Source organism: Hevea brasiliensis, chromosome 14 (assembly GCF_030052815.1).
Source record: "Hevea brasiliensis isolate MT/VB/25A 57/8 chromosome 14, ASM3005281v1, whole genome shotgun sequence".
Classification (NCBI taxonomy): Eukaryota; Viridiplantae; Streptophyta; class Magnoliopsida; order Malpighiales; family Euphorbiaceae; genus Hevea; species Hevea brasiliensis.
The window spans coordinates 17,292,388-17,311,495 of record NC_079506.1 but is presented as its reverse complement, the minus strand read 5'-3'; the positions used below and the strand labels follow the sequence as shown (position 1 = coordinate 17,311,495).

The window sequence follows — 19,108 nt, the reverse complement described above, 5'->3', positions numbered from 1 at the left end:
ACTGTCTAGATATCTCATACCTAGCATTCCTGCTGTGCTCACCATACAACTCTTGTAGGTGAAGGAGGATCTCACTCGCACTCTGCATGTTCTCATGTTGCTTCTGTAACTCATTACTCATAGAAGCAAGCATGTAACACTTAGCTCTCATATCATGCTCCTTCCACTTGTCCAAAGTTTCATGTTCCTCTTGTGTGGCCTCTGGAGGTAAGGGACCAGAACATTTGAATCTAGAACATATCCTATATGTTCAAGGTTCAGACAAGTTTCAAATTTCTTAGCCAATCGCATGATTAGGTCCTGTCAACCTGTTGGGATCAAGTATGCTTGCAAGGATATTTGATGGTGGTGGTTGTTTTGTTCTAATTTTTATCATAATAGTAACTGCAGAAAATAACCAGATTAATTAGTAAATGTATCATGTAATTAACCAAAATGATTATGGTCTTTTAATCAAATTGGTCCTCCCACTAACTTAGCGAATCCTACACTTCCAAAGTAGAAAACGGAAATCCTAGTTGGATGGATTTCTAGTGGGTGATTGAATTCTTATAATTCTATTGATCATCCTCAGTACATCCATTATTGGAATTACAATAAACTATAAGTGAGCAACTCCTTGCCCATCACATCTCATGTGAGGTTCAATCCTTTGCTAGCCCCTAATGCTCAAAATCTGTGTACATCCAATATTGACTTATCTTGCATTAGTTAAGTTGATCCCATTGAGCCAAGAATTATGCAAATAATTTTAATGTCCTCAGTACATCCAATATTGGCCACCAAACCATTTACATATTTACAACATCTCATGCTTAACAATTATTCTTAAGAAAATCTCTTAAATTAATTGCATCTCATGCAACTATTTAAAATTTCTTAAAATAATTGCCCCAATGGAGGGCTTATGTTATAATTACTTTAATTATAGCATTTCCAACTTAATCATTTGTTTGGAAGATTTTATAGCCATCCTAATTACTATTAAGGTCTCACTTTGCACATTATCCATTTAGCATGCATATATCATATAATTGCATACATTCCCATACATCTCATGCATTCATGGATAAGCAGAAATATGGTATGATCATGGACTTTCTAAGGGATTCAATTCGAGCCACCAAGAATTGAATCAGGCATTCCTAGGTGCATTTCATTCATTCATTTTACAAGAGTTGCTGAAGGAGTACATAATCCACACTTGATATTGAATTCCTCCCACTGTCCCACCAATGCTCTTGACCTCCTTGAACTTCTTGCAATCCAATATTACATAGTAATCCTTGGCATACCAAGGCGAATTTACAAGAACTTAAATAAATGAAATTACAACCCAAAAATATTACAAACTTAATAATACATGCCCAAAATAAATTAAAATAAATTAATTAATTTACAATCCCAAAGAAACATAAAAGAAATAAATCCAATCACATTGGTCTTTTATAGTCCATGATCATCCATCATGCATATCACTATTTAACAATTAAATAAAACATACATACTTAAATTAAATTGAATATCTCATATTCAACTTAAAAATCCAGATTTGAATATGATTCAAATAAATTTAAAAATTCAGATTTGAATCTCATTCAAACAAATTTAAAAATTCAGATTTGAATCACATTCAAACAACTTCAAAAATTCAGATTTGAATCACATTCAAACATTTTTTAAAAAATCAGATTTGAATCACATTCAAATATTTTTTAAAAATCAGATCTGAATTTTATTGAATCAATTTTAAAAAATCAGATTTAAATATGATTCAAACAACTTTAAAAATTCAGATTTAAATCACATTCAAACAACTTTTAAAATTCAGATTTGAATCACATTCAAACAATTTTTAAAATTCTGATTTGAATCATAATTTAATTGTGTGATTAAAACAACTAATTAAACACTTTAATTAGTCAAAGAATAGGCCTTAGATCATACAACAATTGCAGAATTAAAAGCCAAACCTTGAACCACCCATGGAACCATTGTTGCCGCCACCAATGGTGGCTTCTCCATGTGTGACGCCACATCTCATGATCCAACCAGCAATGAATCTCTTGATCTCATGATCAAACACACAATTAAATTATATAATCAACAATCTAAATGGCAAATATAGTGGCTCTGATACCAATTGAAGGAACGGAAGCATGAAAAACACAAGATTATACCATTGAATTCAAAAATTTTCACCTAGGGTCACAAGCACCATGCAAGATTTATTTTTATCTATTTGATTTCAATGATAAACAACATATTAAAACTCTTTTAATATGTTTTTGGATCTGTATTTTCCATTTAAGATTTTAAAATTAATCAGATTAATTTTAGAACCCTAGATTAAATCAAGAACGATTACACTAACCTCTTGATGTGCTGCAATGTCTCGCGCTTTGAGATTCGTCTTCGTGACACGGATGTTGTCCCTCTAGCTTGTCCACACCAAGAACACCTATGGCAGCCCTTGAACAGCTTCTAAAGCCTTTTCTATTAATTAGAAATTCAAGTTCTGCCTTTTAAGAGATTAGAGATGCAAACAGGACACTAGAAACAATTTCTAGTGTTCTTAATTCAAGAGATTGATGGCTAATCTCTTTGAATTGATGAGAGATGAAGAGAAATAGCTGGAGAGGCTCAAAGTGGCGTGACATATGAGAGGAGAGGCTGCTGGTTGTGTTTTCTTTCATAACCCCACTTAAATAGCTAGGTTAACACATTAAACCCTAGCCACATGTCACCTTTTGATTAGCTCTAGGTTTAAGTGACCCAATCACATTGTGCCAAGTGTCAAACCTATATTTAATCTTGATTTTAATCATCTTACATGATTAAAATTATTTGGCAAGCTTATGTGTTATGCCATGTGTCACCATCTCATGGTGCCACGTGTCACACTGCAAAATGACCAAAATGCTCCTGTGTCTTAATTTTGAGTTCATAACCCAAAATAATTATTTTCTTCTTCTAATTAATTTATATCAAATATAAATTAATTAATTAATCTCTATTAATTAATTTCTCATCAATTAAATTCATATTTAAACACTTTAAATATAAATTTAATTTATACTACACATCCAATAATCTAGATTTGGTTTCAAGTCATGCTAGGACTTTGCAATTTTATTGCAAACCAAATCTATTTAATTAATCAATTAAACTCTTTAATTAATTAATTAAATCATATTTAAATAGGTGATAACTTGTGTATGTGTGTGACTTACTAGGCTCATCACTAATTGGCAATGAGACATGATATCAACTCTTAATATCATCGAACTCTTTCTTACCATAAATGATTTCTCAAAATCATTTTATGAACCTCATAGACCATGGTTAACACCTAGCATAGCATGCCATGGACACCCAATTAGTAATAAGATTTACCTTAAATGAACCTATAATCATATGTTACCATGCACTAGTATCTCTCTCACATAAAATCCCAACTCAAGCCGAGTCATGGTTTATGTCAAACTCCATTTGCTATGAATATTATGTTCTCTTTTAATTCCAGTTCTTGATTAAAAGATTTTTCTCATCGTAAACTCTTTTACGAATAAATCTATCTGTCTGCCAGAACTTGAAACATCAAGAACAATTAAATGAACATAGGATTTTATCTCTCTTTACTTAGAGGAACAGATTCCTTCTTGATCAACACCTACCTCCATCTATAACTCGCAGGAGCCAACACATGCCCATATACCCATACATAGTACAAGTATGAAAGCAACATCAAACTCAAACTACCTATATACAAGATAACTGTGCTATCTCAGGTCTAAAGATTATATGCACTGATATGATTTATGACAAAACATTGACAAGAGTAAACTCCATGTGCTTGTCATAAGTGTCACTGGTTCGGCCTACTTATCATTTATAAGTGCCTATCATGTTTGTTATATGGCATGAGACTCACCATTCCATCTTATTTATATCTCATATAAATAACTTGGGAACAAACATGAATACAATCTTTCTGGATAAGTCATGTCCTTATTATGAAGTATCCTCGATTGTGAACCTATTTATGATACTTTGTGCTAGAAATATTGTCACTCATATTCTTAACAACTTAAGAATAATATTTCTAACAAAATATCAATGGACCTTTTCTATTACACATAAATATATTATGTAAACGGAAAAGTGGAAATGCCTTTTATTATTAAAAATATGTACAAGATACATACTAAATGATATGCTCTAGGGCATACTACTAACAAAAACAAGATGTAATCCCCATCATTTCCGATATCAGAATTCCTATCGTTGATAGGAAGTTCTCATGAGACTTATTCTATCTGTGTGCAAATGTTATGTCAAAGAGTTTATATAAATGAGTATGTGTTTGTTTGTTTTGGCCAAGTAAAAAGTATAAGAAGTGTTTTTTGGCAGAATAAACTTCGGCAACGGAAAGTTGGACTTTCAGGCAGCCGAAGTCTCCTTTTTACTATTGAGATGTCCTTTTGGATAGTATGGACTCCAACACCCAAAAGTCCTCTCAACAGCAGGGGTATAAATAGCCCATTTTGATTCGATTTTCAAAGAAAGTTAGTTTTCTCTCTTTCTCCTTGTATCTATTACATGCAAAAAAGACCAAAATTGAAGTTTTTCTTGGCTAATTGGATATTTTGAGTGCTTGGAGATCCCTTGGAAGGTTCAAGCAACAAGATTGGGTTAAAGTCCTTTCTCTACAAATTTTTCCCCAATTTCAATTTTCAAGGGAGAAAGGTATTTCTCAAATTTCTTTTCATTTTCTTTTAAATCTTCAAATTGATTTTATGTATGTTTATATAGGTGAGTTTAAGTAGTTTGGATTGCATGTAAGAAAAGAATTTATTTAACCTTTTGAATCAATTTTGAAGTTTTGGGAACTTTGCATGTTGGTAGTTTTGTTGAATCTTCATAATGCACATTGTGACTGCTAGGTTCTTGGAGTGAGTTTCTTGCTCTAAAACTTTTGAGCATAATTGATTATGATTTTAGTGCTTGATTTTCTTATTTGAATTTTGTAGAGTGTTAAGGAAGCTTAGATGTGTGTGGGTTTCGTTGGATTTCAGATGCATGTGGCATCCTTAAGTTGTTTTTAAGTTTTTAAAGTCCTAAAGTGTGGTTTGGTATTGTTACTTTGATGTTTTAGAGCCTTGAGAAAGTGTTATTATTGTTTAGGTTGTGTTTTCTGTAGATTTTAACTTGAAAATTCTGAAAATTTCTAGGTTCGACTGTCAAAAACTATTATTTCGACAGCCAGAGTGACTGCAATTTCTTGAGAAAATCTAGAGTTCAAGCTTTCGGTGGCCAAAGTCCCCTATTTCGGTAGTCGCAGTCACTACTGCTAAAAAAGGGGCATTTAAGGTTAGGACTTAATCAGCTGAAGTTGGTTCTGTCAGCCTTATTTCCCTTTTCATTTTAGGACTCCAAAACTTGTTTTTATGACCCAAAAGACCTAGAATAAGTTGTTTAACATGTGTATAGAGTTTTAGAGTTCCAGATAACTCATTAAGGTCCAACTTTTATAGGATAAAATTTGAAAGACTTGGGAAACTAAGGTTAAGAGGGATAGTGATCGTTCATGTCTGGTGATTGATAGGCTACAAGAGGTGAGTAAAACTAACTATAATAAATGGTAATTTATTTAATTGAGCTCAAAATCATTCTCATGTATCATTTCATGAATTTTTTAGGACATATGTATCTAGAACACGAAATTGCTGCATTATTGCATATTTATTGTTCATGCACGATGGATGTTGGATGACTCACTAGTTTTCTCTATGTTATGGATATGCTAATTATTATGATCATGCATAATGTTATGTGGTAAGACCAAGTGAGACCTATTAAGTTATTGGCTCACTATTATGAAAGAGGAAGACCAAGGAGCTTTTTTATAAGCTGGGCACTTTGCTTATGTTATGTATTAAAGAGGAAGTCCTGAGGAGCATCTATATAAACCAGGCAAATTGGTTATGAAAAATTACTAGTGACAAATCTATCTTATGTGAATTGTTTATGATGTAAAAAACTCACGTGATTAATGTATTGCACATGCATGAGATGATTAATATGATAAATGTTTAGGCTGGTTTACTCAGTAAGATTTTTCAATCTTACCCTTTTCCCTTAACTCCAGATTTAGAGTTGCAGGACTAAAGTTGTCTTTTGGAAGAGCTAATAGGAGGCAGAGTTTTAATAAGCTTTTTATATGTTGAGTTATAGATTGGACATGTAAAAATCTAAATGAATAGATATTGTGCTTTATTTCAGAAAATTGTAGTATGTATTGTTAAGTTTAAGATATGTATGTATATTACCTTAATCTGTAAGCACGCTCATTGATTATCTATGAATGTATATAAGAGTTACACTTTAAGATTTATGAATGAAAAGAAAAGGTTCAAATTTTGAACCATTTTAAAGGAAATGATTTATGCTCCAATGCAAATACTAAAGTGTGACTGATTATGAGTTGCTTAGGTTTTGGTTCATATGGAATGAGCTTATGTTTAATAGGTTTTAAGCTTGTTATGAATTCCAGTAGCCTTAAACTGACCCGTTCCTAGCATTGGTAACAATCTCTAGTTGAGTTGTTACATAAGAATTCTATAAGGACCATCAATGCAACAACCATGAAGCTTGATAAGATAATAATACTGGAAAGACAAGCTATCTCTAACAAGTACTCCCTGTCCCCTACCTCGATACTACTAAAAGAACTTTGACAGCTACAATTTTTCAACTTCTAGACTTTCCAAATAAACTGAACCAAAATTGTAGGAAGTAACAAAGTCTTGGCTAAAATAGAGCCTCGCAAAATTCCCTATGATGCCTTGACAATTCTACCTAAACATTGTGTGAATTCCAGGAAATTGAGTTCCCATATTCACCTAGAAAAAACTAAACTGGCATGACTCAGTTCAAGGAGTGAAACATGCTTCGATCTTCTAGTATCTATTGAGCAAGATGATTACGAATGCGTGTTTCATCGCCTTCAAAGGTGAGGCCTAAATTTTTACCTACCTCTAGGGTGATGTTTGCTTCTTCTAGAGGAGGGAGGATTAATGGATGTGACTGTTGGGAAAAACTTCTTTGTTTTTAATATTAGTTAAAGCTCAATTTCACCCATTATTCATCAGAGAAGTTGAATTTAACATATTTTTAACATTTTGTCAAAATTAATATTGTAATTTTTAATTTAAGCTCAATTTAATCTGAAAATAAAAAAAATTAAAAATTGAGTTTCTTGATTTTTTGAGCTTAGATCAATAAGTTATAAAATTTAGCCTAAAAATTAAGAAATTGAATGTTTTTTTATTCAAATAAAGAAATTAAGAAATTTAACACATAAATTTTAATTTTTGGACTAAATTAAACTAAACTTGAACTTCTGAGTTAATTTAGATAAAATATTAAAAATGAGTTAAATTAAACTTTGCAAGTAAATACAGGGGCAAAACCGAACATTTTATCTTTTAATATTATATATGGTGTAATATCAAAATATTATAGATTTTTACTCACTTTTAAAATTTATTTAATTTTAGTTAAAACTCTAATTTAAATCTCACAACTTTAAAAATCACTAAAACACATTAGATTAGATTGACTCATTGTTTTTATTATATAAAAATTATTTCATCCCATAAAGTTTTTTTTTTTTTTAATTTATTGTTGGTAGAAAATTTTCTTAAAAAGTTTCGAATGTTGGTTATTAATTTCAATATTTTTTTAATCTTTTTATATAACTTTAATTTGATGAATTATTAAATTTTTTTATAAATTAAAATAAATAATTCAAAAAATGCATTTTTAAGGTTTGGGTTGGCTGGCTGAAGATGCTTTGTCAAAGCCACAACGTGTTTGTAATTTGAAAATGTTCTATTTTGTACTGATTCATTAAATATAATTTGATTTTTTTTTTTATCTTTTGAAAGTATGTAGAAATAAATCTCAAATTTAAATCCTCATATTGTAAAAATTTTCAATTATAATTAGAAATATAAATTTATGATAAAACAATATTTAATGTATAGTTTTACTTCTATGTTATTTTAGTCGTCTTTAAATCTCTGAAGTCTTAAATTTAAATTCTAATTAGAATCAATTATTATTACTATATAATGGATCTAAGACGGCAGTAGAAAATCATTGTCATATATACTTAAATCGTAGCTATAAGTGAATGGCAACAGTTTGAGAACCATTACATCTGTCTTTGCTGCCATCACATAAAGTAGTAATTTTATTACGTTTTTGTTGCAGATAAAAATTATTGTCTTGAATAGGTGTAAATCATTGTTATTGTAACAATTTTAATAGCAATTATATTAATTTTATTTTACATAATTATCAATTTATTTGTATTAGTTTTAAATTATTGCAAAACTGTTTTCATATATATATAAAGGCAACATTTTTATATAACTGTTGCTAAAAAATCGTTGCCTTAAAATGGTATATTTTCCTATCCATGTCAAATTGTCCATCCATTTGAGGTGGACTCCGAAGGTCAATGCTTGTGTGGTCTTGCCACTAGAATAAAGGTTTCAATCTGATTCATTTCTATTTTGAGAATCTCTTCGATTCATTGGTTTCAAATTTATTGATTTTGATTGAGACTCAAATTTAAAACTTCACAATTCTAAAATAATTTAATATTACTGAGTTAAAGTTCATAACATAATTAATGTCGGGGGAATTTCTTTATTGGTTTATATAATGATTTCTCTTGTCCATTATTATCTTCTTTAGGAATTAAGATACAATTAATACTTAATTAAGCACATTTTTACCCTTCATAGCATATAGCCATTGTGTGAGGCCACCATTTGGTGCTTTAAATTATGAATGTTTAGTAATAAGAAAAATTAAAAAATTAATTGCTGTATTTTTTTTTAATTTCTAGTTTTTGATGTTTATAACTGAACACTAGATATAATTTTAAATGTTATATACAAATCCTAACTTTCATATCCATTCAGTAGTTTGCATAAAGATATATATTAGCTGTTGGTAATGGCTGATAATTATTGTGAATAGCTGGCAATTGATAATTATCATCGTTCGATAAAATAATATTTATTGTTAAAATAAGTCTCTTGATTACTATATCAACTTCTCCTTATTCAATTTAAAAGTTGAATAAAATGTTCAAAATTTTGAAAAATTAATCTATTTTATCAAAATTGGAACATTTGGATTAAAAGTAGATACGTGGAAAGGTTTGTATTTTTTTTATAATTAAGCCAATTAAAAAAACACTCCTAGCTTAATAAAATATAAATTTAGGTCCATATTTCAAGATGATCAAATAATCCTTATATAGTTCTTCCATTTCATACATATCAGTTAATCCGTCATCTTTCGAGGAAAATAAGTTTTTTTATTTCTTCATCTTTTAATTTAGAGTTGCTTGATGTGGAAATATATGGTTCCAACTAACATTTTGAACATATATGTCCTGGCAAATGGAAACATACCCTGCAGTCTGCATTTATACATGTGAAACTGAGTGAGGCAAGACAAGAGAATCGTCATATAGAAGAAGAGAGAGCCTAGCATGAGAGAGAAGAATTTGTCAGCATAGCCAAGGAGACTGCCCGGAACAAAGGGAATCATGCATATTTAAATATACTATTGAAGCCTCTTGGAACATGGAACGGGCAAGTCATCCTTGGCTACCAAATAAGATTCTTATCTTCATGTAAGGCTTCTTTTCCTCTCTAATTTCCACCTCCAATATATGCATACATAGAAGCAATACCTTGTTGATTGGGGAAGAAGAGAAGGTCTAGCATGAAGAAGAAAAGCCTGTCAAATTAGCCAAGGTGGCTGCCTGAAAACCTACTCAAGGGTTGTGTTTACATAAAAATAAATGCAAACCACAACCCAATTATGGCTAGAAGCAGGCAAGTCATCCTTGGCTATCAAACAAGACTCTTATCTTCATGTTAGACCTCTCTTCCTCTTGATGGTTTCATGCTTAATATTTTTAACTGGGGATGCCATTTACTATGTTTTGAATTCTCTATTTATAGCCTTTGAAAGAATATATTTCTGATTGGGACGATTTTGACAAACTTTTGCTTTGAATTCTCTATTTATAGCCTTTGAAAGAATAAATTTTTGATTGGGACGATTTTGACAAACTTTTGCCTCCTCCATAACCAATTTGCCTCATCCATATCCATCACTTTATATTTCTCATATATGAAATCCATACTGGAATATATTCTCTTTTATAGTGAAGAAAAATCACGAAAGTTTAAAAGACCATGCATAGTAATTTAGTGCATCGTAGGCTTGAAAGGAATAGCATTATAAACCTTAGGCGGGGTGTTCTGGATTGGTATATTGGCCATGATTTAGTATGGCTTATTTTACTAAATTTTTCTTGATTTTATTAATTTTAATAAAATTATGAAAAAAAAAAAGAAAGTCTGATTTCTGAAAGTAGGCTTCGCAAGATACGAATAATACCAATGAGAAATTCATACTTTTATTAAAATCTGACAGGGAAATTTCCATCCCTCTAAAGATAGTGAGTTAAGTAGGAGTTTAGGCCATGCCCATCATCCCACCCTACCCCCAATCATTTTTGCCTAATTTTAAAATGTACTTTTGCATTATAATTTATAATTTCAACAATGCATGTAAAAACTTCTGTTTTTAATATTACTTAAAGCTTAGTTTCACCTATTACTTATAGGAGAAGTTTAATTTAACATATTTTCAATTTTTTATTTAAATTAATTTTAGAATTTTATTTAAATTTAATTTAATTTAACATAAAAATAAGGAAAATTAAAAAAATTGAGTTTCTTAATTTTTTAATTTAGATATAAAAATTATGAAATTTAACCTAAAAATTAAGAAATTAAATATTTTGATTTTTATTCAAATCAAAAATTAAAAAAAAAGCTTATAAATTTTAATTTTTGGACTAAATTAAACTTATATTACTTAAAACTTTTAGATTAATTTGGACAAAAAATTAAAAATATGTTAAATTAAACTTTTCAAATAAGTACAGAGATAAAATTGAATATTTTACCTTTAATATTGTATAGGGTGTAATATTAAAAAATTATAAATTTTTATTTTTTTAATTTATTTAATTTTAATTAAAACTCTAATGTGATATCTTACAATTTTAAAACGAATAAAACTCATTAGATTAGATCGACTCATAGCTTTGTTATATAAAAACTATTGCTTTGTTGACTCATTGCTTCATCACTAATAATAACCCTCAGAGTATGGCAGAAGACAGAATAATTCTCTAAACAAGCTCCGACCAAAAAGCGTTAAAAGTTTTTTTTTTTTAATTTATTGTTGGAAGAAAATTTTCTTAAAATGTTTTGAATGTTGGTTATGAATTTCAATATTTTTTTTATCTTTTTATACAACTTTAATTTGATGAATTATTAAATTTTTTCTTAATTAAAAAAAATTCAAAAAATGCATTTATAAGGTTGTGATTTGCTGGTTGAAGGTGCTTTGTCAAAGCCACAACTTGTTTGTAATTTGAAAATGTTCTATTTCGTGCTGATTAAATATAATTGATTGAATTTTTTATCTTTCAAATTTTTTGTATCTTTTAAAAGTATGAGAAATAAATCTCAAATTTAAATTCTCACATTAATACAGTAAAAATTTTCTCTTATAATTAGAATTATAAATTTACGATAAAAAAAAATGTTTAATGTATCAACGAGTCTATAATATTTGAATTGTGAAAGTGAACAAAGTCAATTAGAATAAAACATTTCCTTCAATGGAATATCTTGGCATTGACTTTTACCTATTTTCTTGATAGTATATGTCATCAAATGGATTGATGATTTGATGCTGCCATTGAGATTTGAGAATCATATTCATAAGAATGAGAAGGGTAACTTTATAGAAGAATTAGTGAGAGGTCTTGTCTCTTTTTTAGTGAGAAAATTCTCTCACTAGTAAAGGAAGCCTCGAGTAGAGTGGTGTTAGTCTCTACCCCTCTTGATAGGGGTAGGTATGGTTTTTTCCCAGCTAGAGTATGGGTTCTTCCCTCTCCACATCTAATATGGGTTGTGAATAGTTTGATTTTGTGTTTTGTTAATAAATATGTGCTTATTTTTTTTTTCTATAAGCAAGAAATTTTATTAAATAAAATAATGATAAAAAAAAAAATTAATCTGCATCGCTTAATTAAGTTTCGGTTAGATGATCTCCCCAATACACCACGCACGCCAAGTGAAACAACTTGGGAAACACGGTACACCTGGAGCAAGACAACTAACATTCCAAGAAACGAGAAGGATAACATGTAGAATATGTAGTTTTTTATTGTCTCTGTATCTTGTTTGGGAGTTTTCCCAGCTGGTTGGTATTCTTAAGGGAAGCAAACGTGTCGTTCATCTATGGGTCACCGGTCCCCAGGATAGATGAGAGTGAGATACCTTATGAGCTCTGCCACGCCATTCCCAGTCTTTGACCACGGTTCCTTGCTCCCCTTCAACAGTAATTGCCACTCCCAGCTAACCCTCATCCAACGGTTGTTGGGAGTTCTTGGCCAGGGAGTTTCAATATGGCATGGGTTTGTATGTTTAGTCTTCTTTGGTCCTCTAAGTTCCCTGGGCTTTGTGCTTCCTGTGTGCCTATGATACTCCCGCATGGCGGGCTTATCCTTGTTTCTACTCTATTTTTGTCACCGGTCATGAGCATGGCTATGTCCCTATGTTGTTGCCGGGTTTGGTTGCGGGTCATCCACACCCGATAAATTCTAAGGTCTTTTGTTATTTGTGTAGCTTTGGGTCCTCTTTGTTGGTTTTGGGCATACAAATTTAGTTGGCTTGATCCATCTACAATCTTCATTTTCAACATAAAAGAAAGATAATTGTATCTTTCAACATTTTAGTCAAAATATATTCAAATATAAATTCCATCCTTTCCATCTTTTAAGATTTCCATCATGATTAATCATTGAATCAGTACTGTAGATATGGATATTAACGGATCATTATTAAATGACCATATTAACCTACGTAATTATCTATAGTTTTTTCATGGATAGATTTTTACGTATATTTTGTTTACCACTCATCAACTAAACCAATCAAATTACTTCATATACTTTATAAGTTAATGATAACTATAAATTAAATCACATATTTATTTATAATATTATAAATATGAAATGATAATTAAAATTAAATCACGTGTTTTTTCATAATTATATTATGATAAATTGACTTTCAGCATATATTGGGGAATTTCTATATCGGTTTAGATCATGATTTCTATTATCATTATCTCCTCTGCGCATTAAATTATAATTAATACTTTAAGAACATTTTTATCCTTCATATATTACTAAACAGATTGACTTAGTTATTCTCTAAATAGATGTCATTACATTTCAAATTATAAAATTAATTTTAACTAATGAAAATTGAATAATTCATTTAGTTATTGGGCTAATAGCTCAAAAGTTGTCTTCTAACAAGGAGATTAAGGATTTAAATTTTAGTAGTCTCAATCTTTTATATATTTTCAAATATATTTTAAAGAAAAAATTCATTTTCATCTTACATATTAAAATATAAGATCTGAAGCTTGGAACCATAATCGGAAGGCCAATAATTTTTGTTTTGGGGTAAATAATTGATATTTCACACTAGTCTATCATGATTAATCCTTTCTCTAGCCCACATATATAAATATAAGGATATATTTTTATATATATGTATACATGCAAGGAAGTTATACGTCACACCCTATAATCATGACTAATTATACAATTGAGCCTTTAAATATGCATGGCTAATCAAATGTTAATCAACTTTACAAGTTTGGAAACTCTTGAAATCAGAGATATGGTCATTGCAAAGATTATGCCATGATAATTACGTTTTAATAGTTCATCTTATTATAATTTTTAAAAATTCTTAGAAATCTAAGTACCATATAGAGAGTGAAATGATAAATATAACTGATTGGATTGTAACATTAAATTGACTAGTCGTTTTAATATGTAAAATAATTCAATCATTTATATAAACTCATTAAAATAAATTAGATATATAATTTGATCGGCACTCTCTCCAAAATTTAACAATTATCAAAAAATTATTATAAAACCTAAGGTTTAATACATTGTTTAAAATGACTAAAGTACATAATATATTGTTCCCATCAAATCTCATGATTGAAGGGTCCAATTAACATTTTTAACATATATGTCCTGGGAGAAGCAAACATTCTCTGCAGTCTGCATTTATACTAGTGACACCGTTAGGCAAGACAAGAGAATCGAAGAAAAGAGAGCCTAGCATGAGAGAAGAATTTGTCAGCATAGCCAAGGAAGACTGCCCGAAGCATCAAAGGAAATCATGCTTTTATAAAGATATCCTTGAAACCTCTTAGAACATGGATCGGGCAAGTCATCCTTGGCTACCAAACAAGATTCCTTTCTTCATGTAAAGCTTCTCTTCCTCTCTAATTTCCACCTCCAATATATATGCATTTATAGAAGCAGTACCTTGTTGGTTGGGTAAGAAGAGAAGAGAAGAGAAGAGAAGAGAAGGTCTAGCATGAAGAAGAAGAGCCTGTCAAATTAGCCAATGTGACTGCCTGAAAACCTACTCACGGGTTGTGACCACAACCCAATTATGGCTAGGATCAGGCAAGTCATCCTTGGCTATCAAACAGACTCTTATCTTCATGTTATGCCTCTCTTCCTCTTAATGATTTCATTCGCAATTTGCTCAACTGGGAATGCCATTTACTATGTTTTGGATTCTTTATTTATAGCCTTTGAAAGAATAAATTCCTGATTAGGACGATTTTGATAAACTTGCCTCCTCCATAACCAATTTGCCCCATCCATATCCATCACTTTATATTTGTCATAGTTGATCCACAGTGGAATATATTCTCTTTTGCTTTGAAGAAAGATCACGATGGCCTAAAAGACCATGCATTGTAATTTAGTGCATCATGGGCTTCAAAGAAAGTCTATAAGAAATTCATGCCTCTGTAGAAATCTGATAGGCATTTTTCATCATGAACCAAGTAGGATTAAGTCTAGGCCATGGCCACAGAAACCATACAAAGATGGGCATATATATCTAAAACCTTTATACCATTTTCATGGATCTTAATTTCATGATTCCAATGGAACCTAATAAAAAATAAAAAGCACCAAAGTCAAAAGCCATTTGCCACTATAAGGGAAAAGTTTTCTTCTGAATTCTGATGGACGTTTTGCTTTTGGAAAAAAATTACAAGTGCTTTTTAGGCCGCTTATAAATTTCTGCGGCGGAGCAACTTGGGAGCCCTCTAATCCCCAAGAACTGTTCATAAAAATATATGATTTTTTTAATTTATAAGTATTTTAAATTATTTCATTTGAAAATTTAATTATATGTATATGTGTGTGTGTTTCATCAAATTATTTTTCATTATTCATAAAAAAATTTCTATTATTAATTATGTATTTTTATGCAATTATTCTGAAAATTTTTATTCTTTTTCCTAAATTTTTCTTTTAAAAGAACATTCAACTTTTTATATTTTTCAGATTTAAGTGAATTAAATTATTAAATTTAAAAAGTTTATTCAGTTTGAAAGTGGTTTGTTGACCCCTAGAATATGGCAGAAGACAGAATAATTCTCTTCTTTGATTAATTTTGTTGTTGGAAGGAAAAAGTTTTCGTAAAAAAGTTTTGATTGTTGGTCATTAATTTCATTTTTTTTTTAATCTTGTTATGTACTTTGAAATTTATTAATTTTTTTTATAATTAAAAAATTCATTAAAAAATTTTATTTACAAGGTCAGATTTTGGATTAAAAAATAATTCAAAAAATTTATTTTAATAGTATTGTTGTCATCTCAAAAATTATGAACTCTCAAGTTCAAATCCTAATATATCAAAAAAAAAAAAATTACTCAAATGGAGCTCTTAGACCCACATATCTATATCATTGCAACTCTATTAGACTCACAAGGTCCTTTTTTACTCTTTCTCTGAAAAAAAAAATGTAGACTAAAACATCCTAGGATTTTTTCACTTAACATATTGAGTCTAGGACTGAGTATAATGAAAAAAGCTTGTTGGCTTGTATTAGATTGGTGCACCATGTTAAATTTTTCCTGGGCTTCTCTTTTAATCTAATAAAATTTGCTTAAAAGAAAAATTCACCTTGATAAGAAACATTCTACCCAATATATATATATATATATATGAAGAAATAGATCTTAAATTGAAACTTCCCTTTGTTTTAAGGAAAATAAGTTATATATGGAAAATATTTTTTATATTTTTTTAAAAAAATCTATGAAAATATTTTGTATTGTTTGGTTGTAATATTAAATTAATTATATTTATTTATTTCATATATGTATAAGTGTGTTTATATTTTAATAAGATTTTCAAAATTTAGAAATAGAAAATTACTTTCTCTTTTAAAAAATAGAAGTTATTTTCCTTAAAAATAACTTAATTTTTCTTTGACTAGAAAAATATTTTTCATTGATTAATTTTTCGGAGTGTTCCCAAATACCAGAAAATACAGAAAATATTTTTCAGCAAAATATTTTTTATAAGACAAATGGAGCTAAGATGGTAAAAATTTTCACAATAATAGATAATTAGAATTAAGAATTTATGCAAAAGGTATGTAATAATGCAGTTTCTTTTTGCTAGAGAGAGATGTAAAGTTAAATGCAAGATGATCCAAGAGCACAAAGTCAACTAGAATAAACATTTCCTTCCATAACATATCTTGGCATTGACTTAACATATTTTCTTGAGAGTATATGTCATTAAATGGATTGATGATTTGAAGGCCAGGAAGCTTACTCTTCATAACCAATCAAAGAGAATTTATTCCATATTATGGACAACTAGAACAATTTTCCATTTGTGGAACAATTTCAAAGGCAAATTGGGCTTGGGGTCAAAATCTAGATTGAATATTATTTCTTAGGCTATAAACAGAGAGATTTGAAAGCATAGTAAATGGGTCCTACTTGAGAATGAAATCAAGAAGAGATGTCTAATATAACATGAAGATAAGAGTCTTGTTAGATAGCCAAGGATGACTTGCCAGCTCCACAATGAAAAGGCTTTAATTTTTAGAACCTTGTTTTTGGCTATGGGCAGTCATCCTTGGTTATGCTTACATATTCTTCTCTTTCATGCTAGGCTGATCTCTTCAGCAACGGATTCTCTATTACACCAATTTTTCTGAGAAAATAATATGAATTTTTTTTTTTAAGAATGGGGCAATCATATTTAAATATTTATATCATTGGTAAATATAAATGATTGAAATATATGGATATTTCATAACTAATTAGGTCAAATAGATTTAAGGATGTAGAGAAAAGACAAAAAAAAAAAAATTGTCATCCAACTAAAACCTTTTTTTTATAAACGATAATTATGTGTTTATCTATTTTGTAATAAACAGATTATTTTAATAAAAATTATTAAAATGCTTAAAAAAAACATAACATAACGCAACAAACTAATCCAAGCCAGTAGGTTTTCTCTAATACACCGAACAGATGATATTAAATCGACTCTTAATTAAACTTTTAATTTTATAAGTACTTTAGATTGATGTCAGTTTAGATTTTCTATGAATTAAGACATATGTGTCTCTTATATTAACTAAATCCAAATTAAATCAAAATTCACTGCCTCTATTATCATTAAATTAATGGGTTGTTATTCTTATGATTTTTTTTTTCTATAACTTTAGCAAACCATGCATTTTCCTCCTCAAATGCATTGTTTTGCTCTCTCTTGCTGCACCATCAAGAAAATTTTTAATCAAGTAGTTCAATTTTTCATGCATTTTAAACTGCCATTAATAATAGTTGCTATTTTCTATTTAATATTTTTGAAATTCATAAATATTCGTTAATTAAATAGTACATAATTAAGAATAGGAGAAATCTCAAAAAATTAAATGCCAAAATATAAATAAATTTTAGTCCCATACTCCAACGCCAGCCCACATTCCTTTCTTCGCCAGTAACGAAACATGCAAATGACAAGCAAATCAATTTTAGAACTGATATAGATAGGGGCCGCGCGAACGCAGGCCCCCTCTACCACAAATTATGACGTAGGCTCTCCCACTTGGGGAGACCTTAGACCAGCACCCCTCCCATGTGCAATGGAGGTCACTCATCTAGACCATGAGCCCTCTTGATCGCCCATAGATCCCGTCCAGGTAAGTATGTTACCTCAGTGTTTGGTCATCTTATTTATATTCACATATCATTACCTCACAATGTCTGCACTATCGATGTGGGGCATTGTAGAAAGTAGACAGAAGAGAAAGCCTAGCATAAGAAGGGAAGAAATTGTCCAGTTAGTAAGTTGACTGCCTGAAGCATACCAAGAATTATTTGCATATATATATTTGGTTGATCAAGTTACTGCCTTACAATGGATAAAAGTTTTTTTTTTTTTTCCTGTTTGATAAATAAGCCAATTTTATTATAATGGATAGAAGTTATACACACAAAAACTCTTAGACAGATCCGATCCGGCAAGTCATTCTTGGCTTCCTATCCAAAAAAAGAAGAAAAATAAGGTCATTCTTGGCTACCAAACGACACTCTTCCATTCATTTGAGGCACTCTTCCTAGCTTATCTCAAATTTTCTAGAAAACGTGTTGTGGGGTTTGCCAGGGAAGGAAGAAGAGAAGGCCTAAAATGAGAGATAAGAGCCTGTCAAATTAGCCAAAGACAAGGAGACTGCCTGAAAACCTGTATAAGGGTTATGATCGCATATATATGTGTTCAATGGAAAATTATTTCTAAGTGTCCCTCAAAATGTATAATTAATTCAATTTCATGGTAAAAATTAGCTACAAGTGAATTAGCTATAGATTGTGAGTTCATCAGTTATCCATTGATAAGAACAATTAACTATAAATTTTAGGGCATTACTTGTGAATTTTTCATCGATAATTTTTTTTAGTGATAATTTTCTAAACAAGCTTCCCAATAAAAAAAAAAAATAAAGTGTTTGATTAATTTGTTGTTGGAAAAATATTTTTATAAAAAATTTTTAATTGCGGATTATT

At 29.8% G+C, this 19,108-nt stretch overlaps 1 non-coding gene across 1 annotated transcript; it reads right to left on the bottom strand.

Annotated features, from left to right (window-relative positions):
• Positions 1 to 18,094: 18,094 nt before the first annotated feature.
• LOC131173519 (U1 spliceosomal RNA) lies at positions 18,095 to 18,254 on the bottom strand. Its single transcript, XR_009143835.1, has one exon. It is a non-coding gene; the product is annotated as a U1 spliceosomal RNA (small nuclear RNA).
• Between the last annotated feature and the right edge of the window lie 854 nt (positions 18,255 to 19,108).